Source organism: Benincasa hispida, chromosome 12 (assembly GCF_009727055.1).
Source record: "Benincasa hispida cultivar B227 chromosome 12, ASM972705v1, whole genome shotgun sequence".
In the NCBI taxonomy this organism is placed as follows: domain Eukaryota; kingdom Viridiplantae; phylum Streptophyta; class Magnoliopsida; order Cucurbitales; family Cucurbitaceae; genus Benincasa; species Benincasa hispida.
In genome coordinates, this window is record NC_052360.1 from 40,655,063 (window position 1) to 40,674,438 (window position 19,376).

The window sequence follows — 19,376 nt, forward strand, 5'->3', positions numbered from 1 at the left end:
TAGCATAGTTGGGGCCGACCTCTGACGTTTGAAAATGGAGGGTTACACTTATAGAATTATTAAGTGTTAGTAATTTCTGACCAAAAGAGATACCTAAATGACTATCAGAATATGAATTATTCTGGAGATAGTATTTAGTAAAGAATGTCTTACTGTAGTATCGTTGCAAATAAATAATGGTTATGAGTACATTATTATTACTTTGCTAAAACTTGATCGGATTTAAAAGCAATTCACTTATAAAATTTGTTTATAATTTCAGAATGATGAGTTCAATAATACAATTGCTAGCGTTTGATAAACTGATTGTGGATAATTATGTAACCTGGAAATCAAATTTGAATACTATACTTGTGATAGACGATTTACGTTTCATCTTAATAGAGGATTGTCCTCCTGATCCTAGCTCTAACACAAACCGAACTATTCGGGATGCGTATGATAGATGGATCAGGGAAAATGATAAAGCCCATGCTTATATCCTCGCCAACATATCTGATGTTTTGGCGAAGAAACATGAGGATATGGGTACTGCCAAAGAGATTGTGGAATCTCTACAAAGGATGTTTGGACAACCGTCCTTCACCCTAAGGCATGATGCCATAAAGTACGTTTACAACAACCGCATGAAAGAGCGGGCCTCTATTCGTGAACATGTCCTAGACATGATGGTCCACTTTAATGTGGCAGAAGTAAACGACGCTGTTGTTGACCAGAGAAGTCAAGTCAGTTTTATTCTAGAACCTCTTCCGAAGAGTTTTCTACAGTTCTGCAAAAATGCACTCATGAATAAAATTGAATATAGCTTGACTACTTTGTTGAATGAGCTATAGGCTTACCAGACTATGTTGAGAACTAAAGTTTTGAAATCAGAAGTAAACGTTACTACTGCTGAAAAGAGAGGAACGTCCTCCAAGCTTGATATTGCTTCCTCTTCACAGAGTAAGAGTATTGCTATCAAGAAGGGCAAAGGGAAAGGGAAGAAGAAATTTGTTGGAAAGAAAGGCAAGAACAACACTGCAGACAAAGGGAAGTATTTCTACTATAACGAAGAAGGGCACTGGAAGAGAAATTGCCCTTAGTACCTTGCTGAGAAAAGAGCAGAGAAAGCTAAACAGGCAAACTAGTTCCTGAGGCCCGCTTGCTCAACTTAACCAGTGGGAGATGTTGCTATCTGATGATAACCTTAACTGTTTTTGTTATCTTATAAAGAACAAAATGTATATATTTTTGTTGTAAATGAAATGTTCATTTTCAGAAATTATGTTTGTTCTATCTCATAGAAACTCCTGTTAAGAATCAAATTGTTAAAAGCCATTTGCAAATATTTAGTTATTTAAAAATGGCTAGAAATCAATTAGATCAAAGTATAGAAAGTTTGAAGATTTCTAGATGTATTTAATAAAGACTTATTAACACTCTTAACAAGGTTTGTTAAGAAAGGTCAGATGCATCTTACTCAAAGAGTTGAGAGTACCTCAATGTAGGAGGAAAGTGTGACTTCCTAGTCATTATTGAGAATAAGATGCATTCCCTATATAGTTTAATTAAAAACCTATTGTACACTAATATGTTTACAATGATTCTCTCAGCTAAAGTGTTTGAGAATCACCTAGGGCAAGTGGGAGAAATATCGGGTATGGGATACCGAATGGTAAACCATGGGTATGAGATGCCCTAGTTTATTGTATTTCTCTATAAAACTCAGAAACTCAGTCTTATATATTGGAAAATAAGTTAGCACTTGAGTTTTAGTCCAAGTGGGAGTTTGTTGGAAATGTCCTAAAACTCGTGGTTTGTAAACGATAGAACTTATTCTGAAAATTCAATTAGTTGTTATTGAATATATGTATTGCTTATTAAAAATCCAATAAACCTAAAAAGTCCTTTGACTATTACATGAGTACTTGAACTTTATGTGGAGATATAAAAGTGGATAAGATTCGAGTAAATAGTCAAAATGATATATAGTATATGAACAAGGTTGGGTGCCTTATTCTAGTAACACTATTGGATGCGACCTACTCTGTAGTTGTTACAAAGAGTTGTAAAGTGTTACAAATGAAGTGATCCTAATTCGTACATGTTATGACATGAGGAGTGGGGGTGTCCTTGTGCAAAAGGGTTTGTATAAGATCGGACCACGAAATAAGTCACTCTTACTTTATAACGTTGTTTAATGTTTAAGACTGACTATTTCAAAGCGCTGACCTAGGTAACTTGACCTTAATCTTGAGCTAACTATGAACTCCTGTTTATTCGGGATTATTCTTAGATTTGCATAGGTGAGGGTTGGCTCAACAGCGCCGGCTCAATAAACTCCTATTTCAAGGATAAGACCAGGTAGATAGCTGGGGACATAGGGTGCAAGAAGGAATTCACTCCTACTCGCTTTTAGGGATAGTAGAGAGGTTGTTCCCTTAAGTGCTGATTTTGGGTCTTGAATAAGGGGCCCCACACTCTCATTGGCTCGAGAGGGACTTGGTTTGTTGATTGGATCAAAAATCAATTGTTCATTAGAGGATCAGTGGGACTTAAGGAACAAGAGGTAATCTCGGGGGTAAAATAGAGACTTGACCCAACCGTTATTACGAACAACCTGTGAAGGATTAACTTACTAATTATGGTTATATCGAGTAGACATAATATATCTATAGTGAGGGGAGTTCAACTATGAGCTTTAGTAGAGTGATTCATTATTTAACGAATGGGGGTTTAATTTGGTCTAACGAGTTTAGCCAATTAATCTCAGATCGTTGGAGCCCATGATCTGTAGGTCCGCGAGATCCCCTACTAACTCGTAAATGGATTAGCTTTAGAGTAGCATGATAAATTAATTTGAAACGTTCAAATTAGAATTAAAGGAATTAGTCATTATATGAGATATAAGTACACGTTTAATTTTAACAATTAAATGGAATTGGAAAGTTAATATTTAAATATATGAAGGTGGATTTGTATAAAATTTATTTAATATTTGATATTGAATTAATTAGAATTATTTAAATTGTTTAAATAATTATTTATTAATTTTATTAGAAAAATTAATTTTGTAAAATTAATAATATTTTAATTTTTGAAATCAAATTGATTTTAGAAATCAATTTGGAAAATTGAAAAAGATAGAGAAACACAAATTGAATTTGTTGGTTTTTTTCCATTATCATCTTCAAGTTGCTCACACAAAACCCATAAACTTTGGCTTCAATAACTCTAAGCATGAGCTGCATCTCATGCAACCATCTTTTTTACATGATATTCTGCAATATATTGAGAAGATTGGAGTGAAATTGAGGCAATGCAATCGATAGAATTTTCCTGAAAATTCGTGTTGAAGAAGGAGTTCTTCAAGTGGGTTGTTGTTATGAGTTATTCTCCAAGTTTCCTTTAAGCTTATTTTGAGTCCCACAACTCAATCTAGAGCTCTAAGAGAATAGTGGAGAAGATCTTGAGGTGGTCTACAACAAGATTTGAAGAAGTTTGCAGCTGGAAATCAAGATTTCAAGAAGTTATACAAAGGTATGACTTGAAATCCATTTGTTTCTGCAAGAGCATGCTTTAGTTTTTGCTAAAATTAATGAATTAGAATGTTTATTGATCCTTGTAACTTCTACTGCTTGCTGATACAATCCAACAGGTTGGACGTTTAAAATCTATAACAAAGATAAGTTGCATGCTCACGTAAGTTAACCACCTGTTTTAATAGTTAAAATAGGTCGACATCTTGTAAAATTTGGTTACAAACTTAATTAGTATATAAATGTTATACTTGGACAAATACCTAGACTTAGGTTGTTTAAATTAGCAGAAACAAACCTAAGTAAAAGTATACCCAAACAAATAATAGGACACTTCAATAGGAGTTTAATGGCATATATGATATGTTATTAGAATGCTTCAGTGGGAATTTAAGAATGTTTCAGTGGGAGATTAATAACATATACGATATGTTATTTTTAGCTCTCACGTCCCTAAGAGTTCACAATCAAGATTCATGTGACACTTTGTGTCACCTTGGGAGTGACCTCCATTCGAAAAGTGTTTACATAAATCGAGATTATGGTGAATAGGGGAAGCTGTTCATAGTAAAATCAAAAGTGATGTTTTGATTTGTTGGGTTTTATGTCCTAAAACTCGTAGTTTGTAAAGTTAAACATATTCTATTATCAATAAAAGTTGTTATTCAACATTTTTTCAATAAAGGTATTGGATCTATTAATTGTATTCATAAAATCTAAATCCGATAAACTAAGATCCATGGCTATTATATGAATACTTGAACTTTATGTAAAGACATAGAGATGGATCAAGTTCGAGTAAATAGCTAAAATGATCTATAGTACATGATTAAGGTTGGGTGCCTTATTTTGGTAACATTATTGGATGCGGCCTACTCTATAAATGTTACAAGTTGTTGTAAAGATACCACAAACGAAGTGATCCAGATTCATTCATGTATTGACATGAGGAGTGAGAGCATCCTATGCAATGAATTTGCATAAGATCGGACCAAGAAATAAGTCACTCTTACTTTATAACACTATTTACTATTTAAGACTGACTATTTCACTTAGATGATATAGGTAACTCGATCTTAATCCTGAGCTAACTATAAACTCCTGTTTATTCGAGATTATCCTTAGATTTGCATAGGTGAGGGTTGGCTCAACATCACAAGCTCAATAAGCCTCCCATTTCAGGGGTAAGACCGGGTAGATAACTGGGGACATAGGGTGCAAGACGGAATTCACTCTACCCGATTTAGGGATAGGAGAAAGGTTGTTCTCTCAAGTACTGAATCTAGGTCTTGGACAAGGGGCCCCACCCTCTCACCGGACTGAGAGGGATCTAGTTTAGTGACTGGATCACAAACCAATTGTTCATTAGAGGATCAGTTGGAACTTGAGGAACAAGACGTAATTTTGGGGGTAAAACAGTAGATTGACCTAACCGTTATTATGAACAACCTATAAAGAGTTGACTTACTGGATATGGTTAAATCATGTGGACACAAATATATCTACAGTGAGGCGAGTGCAACTATCGGGTTATAGTGGTATGACTCGATAGTTAACGAATACTGATTATTTCGGTCTAAAGAGTTTTAGCAAATTAATCTTAATCGTTGGAGCTCATGATCTATAGGTTCATAAGGTTCATCTACTAGCTTGTAAAACATGAACACTTTGAATTATTAAATTGAGTGAATTTGGAATGATATCAATTTGAATTGTTCAAATTGAATTTCAATTTGAAAAATTTTCAAATTGAAATTAGGGTTTTGAGTTTGAATTAGTTCAAAATTAAATTAGGGTTTGCATAAATATATTTGAAATAACTAACATTTAATTTGTTGAAATTAAACGAAATTGGAGAGAGTATAATATTTATATGTTGATTTAAATATTAATTACATGAATATGATTCATGTTTAAAATTATGATATTTGTAATAGATAGTAAAATAAGAGAAAAAATCTAAAAATATATTACATCTTTAAAATATTTGCAAATATGTATGAGTCGACTAAGCAACTTTTGATTTTTTTTAATTTCCAATTTCGCCCTCCCTTGTCTTGTTCCACACCTCTTTTTTAGTCTTTTTATTTTCTTTATTTTCTTATATTTTTGCTTCTTTCCTCTATTTTCTCATTTTTTTATTCCATTTCTTTTATTTTTTATTTTCTTTCTTTCTCCTACTTTTGTTTCTTCCTTTTATTCTTATTTTATTTTATTCGTTCTTTTATCCAATTTTTGGATCCTTTCTTTATTTTTTTATTTTCTTTCTCTAATTGTTGCTTCTTCCTTTTTCTTTTTTTTTATTATTTTATTTTATTTTCTTTCTCCTATTTTCTACTTTCTTTCCTTTCCTTTCCTTTTTTTTTTTAAATTTTTCTTTCACTTCTCCAGTTTTTGTTTCCTTTGTTTCTATTTAATTTTCTTTCATTTCTTCAGTTTTTGCTTTTCTCTTTCTCTTATTTTAAAAAATTTTCTTTCCTTTATTTGAATTTTTTCTTCTTCCTTTTTTTTCCCACAAAAATTATGAGGCTGAGTTTCATACTCAAGACTTGAAAGTACTTAATTCATAAGTGACTTAACATCAACAAGTCAATCATCAAGTTTGATTATTATAACAAATAATAAATATAAATAGCAAATGAAAGTTTATTACTGATAGCCACTAATATTTTCTATCATTGATAACTTAATCTTTGATTATATTTTCATAGTTAGTAGCCACTTATAGAAATCTATCATTGATAGCCAACTTAGTGAATTTAATTAATAAAGTTGAATCTCAAACTAAAATGTAAGTGGAATGCATAGAAGTTATAACTAATAGCATGTTTATCAGTGATAGAAGCTTTCATTGAAAAGAAAAGAGACTTATAAAGGTTTGAGAAGGGCAAGAAATCGGAAAAAGTGTTTAGTGGCTATGATTGATAGAAGCTATTACTGATAGCATGTTACCAATGATAAAAGCTAATACTAATAGCATGTTATCGGTGATAGAAGCTACTCGATAGCACCTTATCGGTGATAGAAGCTACCACTGATAGCACGTTATCGGTAATAAAGAGTTATAACTATAGTATGAGATCATTGATAACATCTTATCAGTGATGTTATCAGTGAAAGAAGCTATCACTGATAACCACAATATGAGTGATATTAGTGATATCAGTGATAGAACTTAGGTGATATCTATATATTGAGTTTCTTTCAAAGGTGACAACCAGTTAAAGAAGTCTATCGTTGATAGCCTTAAGTGTTAACATTTCAAGGTTGATTCTAATTGATGAAAATCTATCAGTGATAGCGACTGGTAGCTGCTATCAGTGATAGCCATGATAAAAGATATTATTAGTGATAACTCCTGTGGTAATCAAAGTTGTTAGTTTTCTTTTAAAGTTGATCACTGTTTATAAATATATCATTGATAGCCACTGATAACCTTAAGTCTTAATATTTTAAGGTTGATTCTAATTGATGAAAGTGTATCAATGATAGTTGATAATTGATAACAAATTAAAAGCTAATATTTCAAGATTGTATTAATTTTTCTCAAATTGACAGCTATCGATGATAGTTGCAATTGATAGAAGCTATTAACGATAGCAGTTGATAGCAGCTAACAGTGGCTATCACTGATAGTTGCTATCAGTGATAGCTTTTAATTTGAGAAAACTGGGAACCAGCGAGCAAAATAGTGGCTAGACATGGGTTTTTTTTGTCTTTTACCATTTTTTGATCTATATATGCAATTATTTTATTCTTGTACTACATATTCTATTATTTTGGGCTTGAATTCTATTTATGCAACTAGCCCTTAAAATTAGGTGTGTGGTCAATTTAATTAATTAATTAAAAATCAAATTAATTTCCAATTTTAAATTCAATTTAAGAAATTGGATTTTGTAATTTAGGTTTAATCAATTATGAATTAATTAAGTTAAGTTTTAAATTAATTATGAATTAATTAATAAGAAAAAAATTGGAAATTTGGAAGAAGTGGGTTTTTCCCATTTTTCTTCTTAAGCATGACGTGTAATTCATGCATACAAAATTCCACTAAATAGGAAGAAGCAGCTGCTGACCATGAGTTTTCTATTAATGCTTGCATGTTGCTGAAGTACAAAAGACCTCCAATTTGTTGAGTTGAAAAAAATTTTGACTGAGAATTGAATATAAAAAAATCAGTTTTCTGCACTTCATCTTCTTCTCTCTTCAAACCCACAAAACACTTACCAAGTTCACTCAAATCTAAGTTCCACCACTCAAATTCAAGGTTGAGAATAGTAGAGAAGACCTCTTGGTAGTTACGGACTGATTTGGAGCTGAATTGGAGTGAAGAGCAGCTTGGATTTGAAGATTTCATAACAAAAGGTATGTAACTTGAAACCCACTTGAATATGCATGCTTTAGAACTCAAATTAAATGTAATTAGAGTGCTTATTTATTCTGTTTGCTTCCGTTGCATGCTTGTGTATCCTATCATGATTTTAATTTCACGTCCTAAGAGTTCCAAACCGTGAGATTCATATGATGCTTCGTTTCACCCCTAGAGTGACCTCTATTCGGAAAGTGTTTGTATGGGTCAATATCAAGGTGAATGAGGGAAATTCATTCAATGTAAAATCAAATATACGATATATTGATTTCAACACCCATGTCCCTAGAACGTTCACACCGTGAGATTCATATGACGCTTCGTGTCATCCTGGGAGTAACTTCCATTCGGAAAGTGTGATGCTTTGTTTCACCCCTAGAGTGACCTCCATTCGGAAAGTGTTTGTATGGGTCAATATCAAGGTGAATGAGGGAAATTCATTCAATGTAAAATCAAATATATGATATATTGATTTCAACACCCATGTCCCTAGAACGTTCACATCGTGAGATTCATATGACGCTTCGTGTCATCCTGGGAGTAACTTCCATTCGGAAAGTGTTTGTATGGGTCAATATCAAGGGAATGGGGGAAGTAGTTTATAGTAAGTGGGTGAAGGATATGTGTCAACATGTCCTACAATCTCTTCCTTTTCTTTGAACCATGAGATTCCTATGTTGCACCTACTTGTCGTCTTTAAGTCGGCCTTGCTAGTCGTTTAACGATGACTATCCCCTCAGAGGGTTGTAACATAGGATTCAGAAAATTCAAACTCTAGAAATGGACAAGACTTCTTAGGTCATTTTCCATCCATGACTTTCTAATCGGTAGCATTGTTGGGGCCAGCCTTTGAGGTCTGAAAATGGAGTGTTACACTTACAAAATTACTAAAGTGTTAGTAAATTCTGACAAAAAAACGGTAGCTAAATGACTATCGGAATATGATTTATTTTGGAGATAGTATTTAGTCAAGATTGTCTTGCTTTAGTAAAGGAGTATTTGACTACCCTCGATAGTACTTATTCTGACTCACTATAGTATCATTGGAAATAAATAGTGATTATGGGTACATTATTACTTTTTGCTAAAACTTGATTTGGATTTAGTTGCAATTTACTAATAAGAATATGTTTAAAATTTCAGCATGTCAAATTCTTCTAAAATACTCACTTTCTCTTTAATTAACAATAATAACAATTCAACATGCAAATTACCAGCAAATGATGATTCAAAACAAGTTTTAACAGAGGATTGTCCTCTATCTCCCAACTCATCTAACGTTTTCGAACGACAGAGTAATTGTGACTTATTAGTCATTGAAACATGCTTAGTGGAAAATGATAAAAAGATCTAGACAATAGATTCAGGTGCTACTAATCATATCTGTATTTTCTCTCAAGAAACTAGTTCCTGGAGACAATTTACAGAAGGCAAAGCAACCTTTAAGATAGGGACGGGGAGGTTGTTTCAGCTAAAGTAGTGGAAGATATGAAGTTATTTATAGGAGATAGGTGCATTTTACTTGAAAATGTTTATTATATTCCTTTCATGAAAAGGAATTTAATATGCGTCTCATGTTTGCTGGAACGAAACTACAAAGTTTATTTTGAAAATAATGAAGTGTTCATTACTTTGAAAGACACTAATATTTGTTCCGCAAAATTAGAAAATAACTTGTACATGTTAAAATCAACTGAGGTAAAAGCTGTTTTGAACATAGAAATGTTTAAAACAACTGAAACTCAAAATAAGAAAAGGAAAGTTTCTCTAATTGCCTATCTTTGGCACTTGAGACTTGGTCACATAAATCTCAACAGGATTGAGAGATTGGTTAAAAACGATAATCTAAATCAGTTAGAAGATAGTTCACTACCACTCTGTGAATTTTGTCTTGAGGGTAAAATGACTAAAAGATCATTTTCTAGAAAAGGTCTTAGAGCCAAAGAACCCTTAGAGCTGGTACATACAGAGCTCAGTGGTCCGATGAATGTTAAAGCTAGAGGAGGGTGTGAATATTTCATCAACTTCATTGATGATTATTCTGGATATGGGAAAATTTACCTAATACATCATAATTTCGATATATTTGAAAAGTTCAAGGAATATAAGGCAGAGATTGAGAACCCATTAGGTAAAAAGCTTAAAACACTTCGATCATATCCAGGTGAGTATATGGACTTGAAATTCTAGGACTATTTGATAGAACACGAAATTCAATCACAACTTATAGCACCTGGCACACCACAACAAAATGGTGTGGCAAAAAGGAGAAATAGAACCTTGTTAGACATGGTTTGTTCTATGATGAGTTATGTCCAGTTGCCAAATTCTTTTTGGGGACACGCAGTTGAGACTGCGGTGTATAATTTTAACATGGTTCCTTCGAAAAGTGTTTCTAAAACACCTTACGAGCTCTAGAGAGGACGTAAAGGTAGTTTACATCACTTCAGGATATGGGCATGCTCAATACACGTGTTGGTGCAAAATCCTAAGAAGCTGAAAAATCGTTCAATAGTATGCCTATTTATAGGCTACCCTAAAGAGACAAAGGTGGTTATTTTTATGATCCTCAGGTAGATAAAGTATTTGTATTGACAAATGCAGGTTTCCTAGAGAAAGACCACATCAAGAATCACCAACCTTGCAATAGGCTAGTAATAAATGAAATGACCAGAGAAACAACAAATGCATCAACAAGAGTTGTAGATCGAGTAGGTCCATCAACAAGAGTTGTTGATGAAACTTATACTCCACGTCCTTCTCAAGAGTTGAGGGTGCCTTGACGTAGTGGGAGGGTTGTACAACAGCCTGACTGGTACATGGGTTTAACTGAAACTCAAGTCATCATATCTGATGATGGCTTAGAGGATCCATTAAATTTCAAACAAGCAATGGATGATGTGGATAAAGTATAGTAGGTTATAGTCATGGATCTTGAAATGGAGTCAATGTACTTCAATTCAGTCTTGGACCTTGTAGATCACCCAGAAGGGGTGAAACCCATCGGTTGTAAGTGGATCTACAAGAGAAAATGAGACCAAGCTGGAAAGGTACAGACCTACAAAACTAGGCTTGTGACAAAAGGGTTTACCCAAAGAGAGGGGTGGACTATGAAGAAACCTTCTCTCCGGTTGTCTGGATAAAGTTTTTTAGAATACTCTTGTCCATAGCTGCATTTTATGATTATGAAATCTGACAAATGGATGTCAAGACAGCCTTCATAAATGGCTATCTTGAGGAGAGTATCTATATGTCTCAACCAGAAGGATTTATTGAACGGGGTCAAGAGCAAAAGGTTTGAAAGCTTAATCGATCCATTTATGGATTGAAACAAGCGTCTCAATCCTGGAATATAAGATTTGACACTGCGATCAAATCTTATGGCTTTGACCAAAATGTTGACGAACCTTGTGTTTACAAGAAAATCGTTAACAAAACTGTCACGTTTCTGGTTCTATATGTTGATGATATTCTACTCATAGGAAATGAAGTAGAATTTCTAGTTGACGTCAAGAGATGGCTTTCTATGCAATTTCAAATGAAAGATATGGATGAAGCACAGTTGTTCTTGGGATCCAAATAGTTCGGAACCGAAAGAACAGAACTTTAGCATTATCTCAGGCATCTTATATAGACAAAATGTTGTCTAGATATCAAATGCAAAATTCCAAGAAAGTAATGTTGCCTTTCAGACATGGAATTCATCTGTCTAAGGAACAAAGTCCTAAGACACCTCAAGATGTTGAGGTAATGAATAGAATTCCATATGCATCAGTAGTAGGGAGCTTAATGTATTCAATGTTATGTACTCGCCCCGACATATGCTATGCAGTCAGAATAATCAGCAGATTTCAGTCTAATCCAAGACATGATCATTGGACTGCCATTAAGAACATCCTCAAGTATCTTTGGAGAATGAGGAATTATGTGCTCTTGTATGGTGCTAAGGATCTAATCCTTACTGGATACACTGATTCTGACTTCCTGACCGATATTGATTCAAGGAAATCAACTTCGAGGTCAGTATACACTATGAATGGAGGAACATTAGTGTGAAGGAGTATCAAGAAATGTTGTATTGTTGACTCCACTATGGAAGCTGAGTATGTAGCTGCAAGTGAAGCAACAAAAGAAGTAGTATGGCTTAGAAAGTTTCTAACTAATTTGGAAGAGGTTCTCTTATCACTAAGGCAAGTGGGAGAATTTATGGGTATCTGTTGCCCTAGTTTATTGTATTTATACTTTTGTTTTTATTCTCTCATTGTACTTAACATTGAATATATTTATCCACTGGAGTTTTAGTCCTAGTGGGAGTATTGTTGAGTTTTATGTCCTAAAAACTCGCAGTTTGTAAAATAATAAACATTTTCTAGTATCAATATACTTGTTATTGATTTCATAAATTGTATGAAAGTCTAAATCCAATAAACTAAGATCCATGGCTATCATATGAATACTTGAACATTATGTGGAGACTTAAAAGTGGATGAGGTTCACGTAAATAGCCAAAACGGTCTATAGTATACGAATAAGGTTGAGTGCCTTATTCTGGTAACACTATTGGATGCGGCCCACTCTGTAGTTATTGTAAGTTGTTACAAAAGTGCTACAAACGAAGTGATCCTGATTCGTTTATGTATTGACATTTGGAGTGGGGGCATCCTATGCAATGCGTTTGCATAAAATCAGACCAAGAAATAAGTCTTTGCATAAAATCGGACCAAGAAATAAGTCACTCTTACTTTATAATGCTATTTACTATTTAAGATTGGTTATTTTTCTTAAATGACCTAGGTAACTCGATCTTAATCCTGAGCTAACTATGAACTCCTATTTATTCGGGATTATCCTTAGATTTACATAGGTGAGGGTTGGCTCAATAGCGCCAACTCAATAAGCCTCCCATTTCAGGGGTAAGACTGAGTAGATAGCTGGAGACATAGAGTGCAATAAGGAATTCACGCCTACCCGATTTAGGGATAGAAGAAAGGTTGTTCTCTTAAATACTAAATCTAAGTCTTGAACAAGGGGCCCACCCTCTTATTGGCCCGAGAGGGATCCGATTTAGTGATTGGATTACAAACCAATTGTTCATTAGAGGACCAGTGGAACTTAAGGAGCAAGAGGTAATATCGGGGGTAAAACAACATATTGACCCAACTATTATTATGAAAAACCTTTGAAGGGTCGACTTACTGATTATTGTTAAATCAAGTGGACACAAATATATCTACAATGAGGAGAGTGCAACTATCAAGCTATAGTGGTGTGACTTGATAGTTAACGAATACTGATTAATTTGGTCTAAATAGTTTTAGCCAATTAATCTTAAATCGTTGGAGCTCATGATCTATAAGGCCATAAGGTTCCCCTACTAGCTCGTAAAACATGAACACCTTGAATTAATAAATTGAGTGAATTTGGAATGATATCAATTTAAATAGTTCAAGTTGAATTTTAGTTTGAAAATGTTCAAATTGAAATTAGGGTTTGAATTTGAATAGTTCAAAATTCAAATTAGGGTTTGTACAATTATATTCGATATAATTAATCAATGTTTAATTTATCAAAATTAAACGAAATTGGAGAATTTATAATATTTAAATATTGATTTAAATATTAATTACATGAATAGGATTCATGTTTTAAATTAGATTTGTGATTAATTTAATATTTGATATTAAATTATTATTTAATTAATTAAAGTGAAATTAATTTCTCTTTTTATTTCAAATTTTAGAATTTAAAATTTTTATTTTGATATTAATTAGTTTTTAATTAATTAAAATTAAGAGAAAATAGAATTTTGAAAAGAAAGTGGAAACACCCCACTTTTGTAAAGTAGGAGGTGTTTCCTCTTCAATTACATACCTTGCCCACTGAATTTCAGCTGATTGAAGTGTCAATGTCGCTGAATTTCAGTGCTTGCATGTGAATGATATATAAAACCTCTTCAATTTATAGAGATGAAGTTTTTGCAGCAGGAAAAGTTCTGGCTACTGTGTTCTTTTTCTTGACAAAACCCATTTCTTTCCTTCACAAATTCACTCTAATTTGGAGTTCCACCACTTAAATTCAAGACTGAGAATAGTAGAGAAGATCTCTTGGTGGTTCATTGTTAAATTATAGTTGAGATCATGTGAAGAGCAGCTTGGAATTGGAAGAATTCATTAAAGGTATGTAGTTTAGAAACCCTCTTCTGAAGTTTTTGTTTAAGCATGCTTTTAGAACTCAAATTAAATGTAATTAGAGTGCTTATTGATTCTATGTGCTTCCGTTGCATGCTATTATATCCTAACATAAGGCTAGGTACCTTATTCTGGTAACATTATCGGATGCGGCCCACTCTGTAGTTGTTACAGTTTGTTGTAAAGTGCTATAAACAAAGTGATCCTGATTCGTTCATGTATTGACATGAGGAGTGGGGGCGTCTTATGCAATGAGTTTGCATAAGATCAGACCAAGAATTAAGTCACTCTTAATCTATAACGTTATTTATTGTTTAAGACTAACTATTTCAAAGCGATGATCTAGGTAACTTGACCTTAATCCTGAGCTAACTCTGAACTCCTATTTATTCGGGATTATCCTTAGATTTGCATAGGTGAGGGTTGGCTCAACAGCATCGGCTCAATAAGACTCACATTTTAGGGGTAAGACCGAGTAGATAGCTAGGGACATAGGGTGTGAGACGGAATTCACTCTTACCTGCTTTTAGGGATAGTAGAGAGGTTGTTCCCTTAAGTGTCACAGCCCCTCCCAGATTACTCTCTTAACCTAGAAGGAAATGTGACTGCAGTAGTTACCAACCCTTTAGTCGGCACTTACTGCGTTCTACTTTGCCTAACTTGTCTTTAGAAACCCTGAATCACACAAACAAGCATATGTACAGTAACCAACACTCAAAAGTTTACAATAACAGGATATTACACAGTAGTGAACATAACATACATGTGTGCATTACTACATCCAATGTGTCCCAACATGCTATACTAGTCTCTGTACGAACAAGACATGTGTACAACTATTTAGAGAACAAACACCTAAACTTCCTCTTAGCTGAAATCCTTGAGTGGTAGAGCAGCAACTGAATTAGCTTATGGGGAATTGACCGGTACTTGGAGAGGGAAAAACATTTAAAACCAGGGTGAGCTACTAGCCCAGTGAGTGACTTAATTAAAACATAAATATCATGCTTATAACTAAAAACAAGAACAGAATACTGTAAACTGGAAATTTTGCCAAGCAACATTTACTTAAAACTCTTAAAATAATATCATTTTGAAAATATAACTGAACTGATCCTCAGTTGAGAGAGAACCCTTTTGTTCAACTCCCAACTATAATCCTGGGCTGAGGTGAGAACCCTTTTGCTCAACACCTTTCAGCCAATGATAGGAAAGAACCCTCGTGGTTTAATCCTTTTAACTGTAATCCTGGGCTGAGGTGAGAACCCTTTTGTTCAACACCTTTCAGCCAATGTTGGGAAAGAACCCTTGCGGTTCAATCCTTACTGAACTGATTAACTGTCATACGTGCACGTAGAGCAAATTGGATCCCGACATCAAGGATCATAACTGAAGCAGGGTACCACTGCTTATTACCAAAACTGGGTGAACTATTTTGATACCTTCTCTAAGTACTTCAATATCAGAATTATAGCATAACTGAAAACGGTAGTACAACTCAGATACCTTCTCTTCGTACTTCAATATTGAGCTGAACATACCTTATGGGAAAACATTTTCATAAAACAGGCTTATTGAAATCTTAATCTCTTAAAACATAGCTTTCATAAGAACATTATTTGCTAACATATGCTTGTAAACATTAAAACACATAGCTTTAGAACATCATATCAAATACTTGTAGCTTTAAGCATGCCATAGAAGCTTCCCTTAAAACTAACATAGTTCAACAAATGTACTAAAACATACTTCATAAAGTTGTAATTAGCATGTGTTTATATCATTAGGGAAAATGTGTTGCTTGGAAACTTAATGTCAAACAACTAGTATAAAGGTAAACTTTCAGTAAAGCATGGATTACTAAAGCATTTTCAAAACATTTGTAAAACATTTATAAATCATTTATAGTCACTTACAGTTCTTGGGTAATCCTTTAATGGTTGATATGCTTCCCCTATTGATATCAATCCTGAAAACATAACATTATGCTGTGGCTTCTAGTAATGGTCTCCTTGTGAGGCTAACTCTCCTAATTAAGTTGCATTTAGCCTTTCCTAAAATGTTTTCAAACCAACGCATACCTTACTATCCGTTCAACACTTAGAAAATTCCTTAGAGCTTTAGATCGTTGCTATGCGGCCAACATGCTTGATCAACGCATCCCAGAATGCATCATTGCATGCTCCAAGCGTTTCTTCCAATCGCACATAATCGCCTACACTACCAACTATGCGTCCAAGTTCTCAACGCAAGCCTTCTCCACCAACGCATAGAATTTAACACAATGGCGTTCAACCTTGCCTCTGCCTGTGCACCAATTTGAGTTGCTTGCTTATTCAACTCAAGCAGCTGCCTTCTTATTCAAAGAATTCCAGATTCAACTTGCTCCTTAAATAACTCAATTTCTAGGGCTTATCTAAAGAAATTTCCTTCTACAAACTTGTTCAAGAATGTCTTAGAAGGCTTACCTTAGAATTTCAGCCTAGAATTCCTCGTGGTTTGGCCAAAAACCTTAAATCTACAGCAGTGGCTTTGGATTACCTGAGAGCTCAACCTTTTTGTAGTTCTTCAAATTTCCAGCTCGTTCCTATTGATTTCCTTTTCCGGCAGCCCCATCTCAATGATTAAGCTCTTTTAACTTTTAGATGGCCTTGGAATCTCCAATTTCTTGAGTAGTTCATCCAAACCAAGCTTTTGAAGTCAGTCTTCCTTTTTATACCCAAATCTGTTAACCATGCAGTGCTTAGCAAGCTGCCACCTTCATCTTTAAGTATGCTTATCCCTCAAGATTAGGACAACTGGCATCCATAAATGATGATTAATGATAATTAGTTTCCCTTGCTATCAACACAAGCCTTACCTTCAACTAGCTTCAATGCACAATAGCCCTCACACATGCCAACTTCAACACACGTCCTAGAGACAACACTTGTGCCTTGGCCTCTTGGCTTCAATCACCATCACATCTCCTGGCCTTTAACTTGCAAGGCCCGACCAACACAAGCCTTACTCACTGCACACGAAGCTTGATCATCGCACAACACCAAGCCATCGGCTAAGGCAATGTTTACTTCAACGCCCATGAGTTTTATCACACCCTGCCCCGAGCCTGCCTCCTAAGCCCGAGGAGAGATGTGAGGGACCATAGATACCACCCTTTTGCGATACCTACTACCCATATGAACCTCTTTACTCTCAGTAAACTGTAAGTCAAGAAGATAACAAACAACTGATTGATTAGGCCCATTTTATTACAGTAGTGTAATGTTTATACAACTCCAAGACTTAACTATATAGTTTACCACACAACTCTTAAAAACCCTAGAAGTGTGACTGTGGCTTGTGTCAGACTTTAACCTTAGTAGCACCCTAGAACTCCTCACCTTTCGCTACCTGGGAAGAAAACATGAAAGAAAAGGATGAGTTTCACAAAGCTCAATGAGTGGTAAACAACTTCTAGAGTTTATTTCAACTCATAAAAACAAGCATATCATAAATACAAGGTTAATACTCAAACCTCAGCTTTGAATGAGTCTGGTCTCTACCTACACACACGGTAGATAGTTAACTGTTAATAATCATAAACACTTACTCTGATGCCTTCCCTTTGATCCCTATGTGCACATACTCCCTGCTCATGGGCTCAGAAGCTAAGCTTGCCAGCCCTCTAACCATCCCATACGAGGTTCCTCCCACAGGCTCAGGAACTAAACCTCTCGGTCCCTTGACCATCTGTGAGGTTCCACGCGGGGTTCAGGAACTAGGTCTATTGACCTCCTGACCATCCCGATCATATAATCTCATTCTCATGCTATTTACTCATTCATAACATAAGCTTATACAATTTACTCTAAAATATATTCTTAAAACATAAAGGAAAGTAGCACTCACCTTGGTTAAGTAGGAATCTCCCTCTCTAGAAGTTCCTTGATTACCTCGACTCCCTTTTGAACCCTAAATTCCAGATTCAAATTTAAACTCAGATTACTCATAGTTCTAGGCCTTATTTCGAGATACATCCTTCTACTAATATTCTCTAAAATATCTCAGGAAGCTTACCTTAAAATATTAGCTCAGAATTCCTCTTAGTTTTTCCGGAATCCTCAAAACATCAAGACGGGCTCAAACTTACCCGATAGCTCGACCCTTCTGTCTTTTCGTCACTCTCCAGACCGATTCCTTGGAGCTTCTTCTTTGGCAGCCCAACCTTGAAAACTAGACTCCCAGAGCTTTTAGGTGGCTTTAAAATCACATAAAACGCACGAGTATTCTGAAGAATTTTTTGTCCCCAAGTTGATGCTACTTCCAAACTTCACTGTCCAATAACATCTCCTCCTCTTGGAACTTCATGATCATCGCATGGTCTTGCTACCAACGCATGCCCTTCATGATCAACGCATAGTCTCCTCCAAATCTTTTTCCTAACACTCTTTCTTACGTCCTTTGAAGAGGATTTGGCTTATGAATTAATGACAGATCTTGTGGTGGTATTTATAGGGAAAAGGAACCGATCCTTCTCATCTTTACTAAGCCTCAATGCAAGACACCTCCTACTTTGGAGTGTTTGCACCATGCTTTGCCACCACCTACTTCTGTGCCATTCACCCACCCTTATGCCACTCAATTGCTTAGTTGTCTTCCTCATGCATAGGACTTCCTTTGCATGAAACTTTATTCGTCCATCTCCTACTAACTCAAGCTTCAACCTTCTCTCGGTATAGCCATTTGTTCTAGTGAGCTCAATCAGCTTTGCGTAATGCAAGCCTCAACACCGCTCCATCGTTTAGTCCATCGTGGAGCTGTTGCACTTCATTGCTTAGCTCCATCGTCTAATGAATCTCTCGCTGTTGTTTAACATTCAGCCCTCTCGCTGTCTCTTGATGTAATCGTCTAGTGCCTGTGTCCCATCGCATAGCACTTATGCCCCATCGTGTAGCTCAATCGTTGATATCTTGCTCTCAACAAGCTCACTCTCAACGATCTCGCTCTCAACAATCTCGCTCTCAACGATCCCACTCTCAATAATCTCACTCTCAACGATCTCGCACATAGCTATTGCGCCTATCATTTAGCTTCATCGTGTAGCGCTGATGCCTTATCGTCTAACGCATCTACCTATTGTGTAACGCGTTTGCTTATCGTGCAATGCCCATCGTCTAGCACTCCGCCTATTATGTAGCGCTCACGCTCATCATGTAGATTCATCATGTAGTTCTATCGCTCAGCGCCCGTGCATTGTCTAACGCTCAGCTTATCATCTAGTGCCGACTCTTCGATTAGCGTTATTGTTTAGTGCTA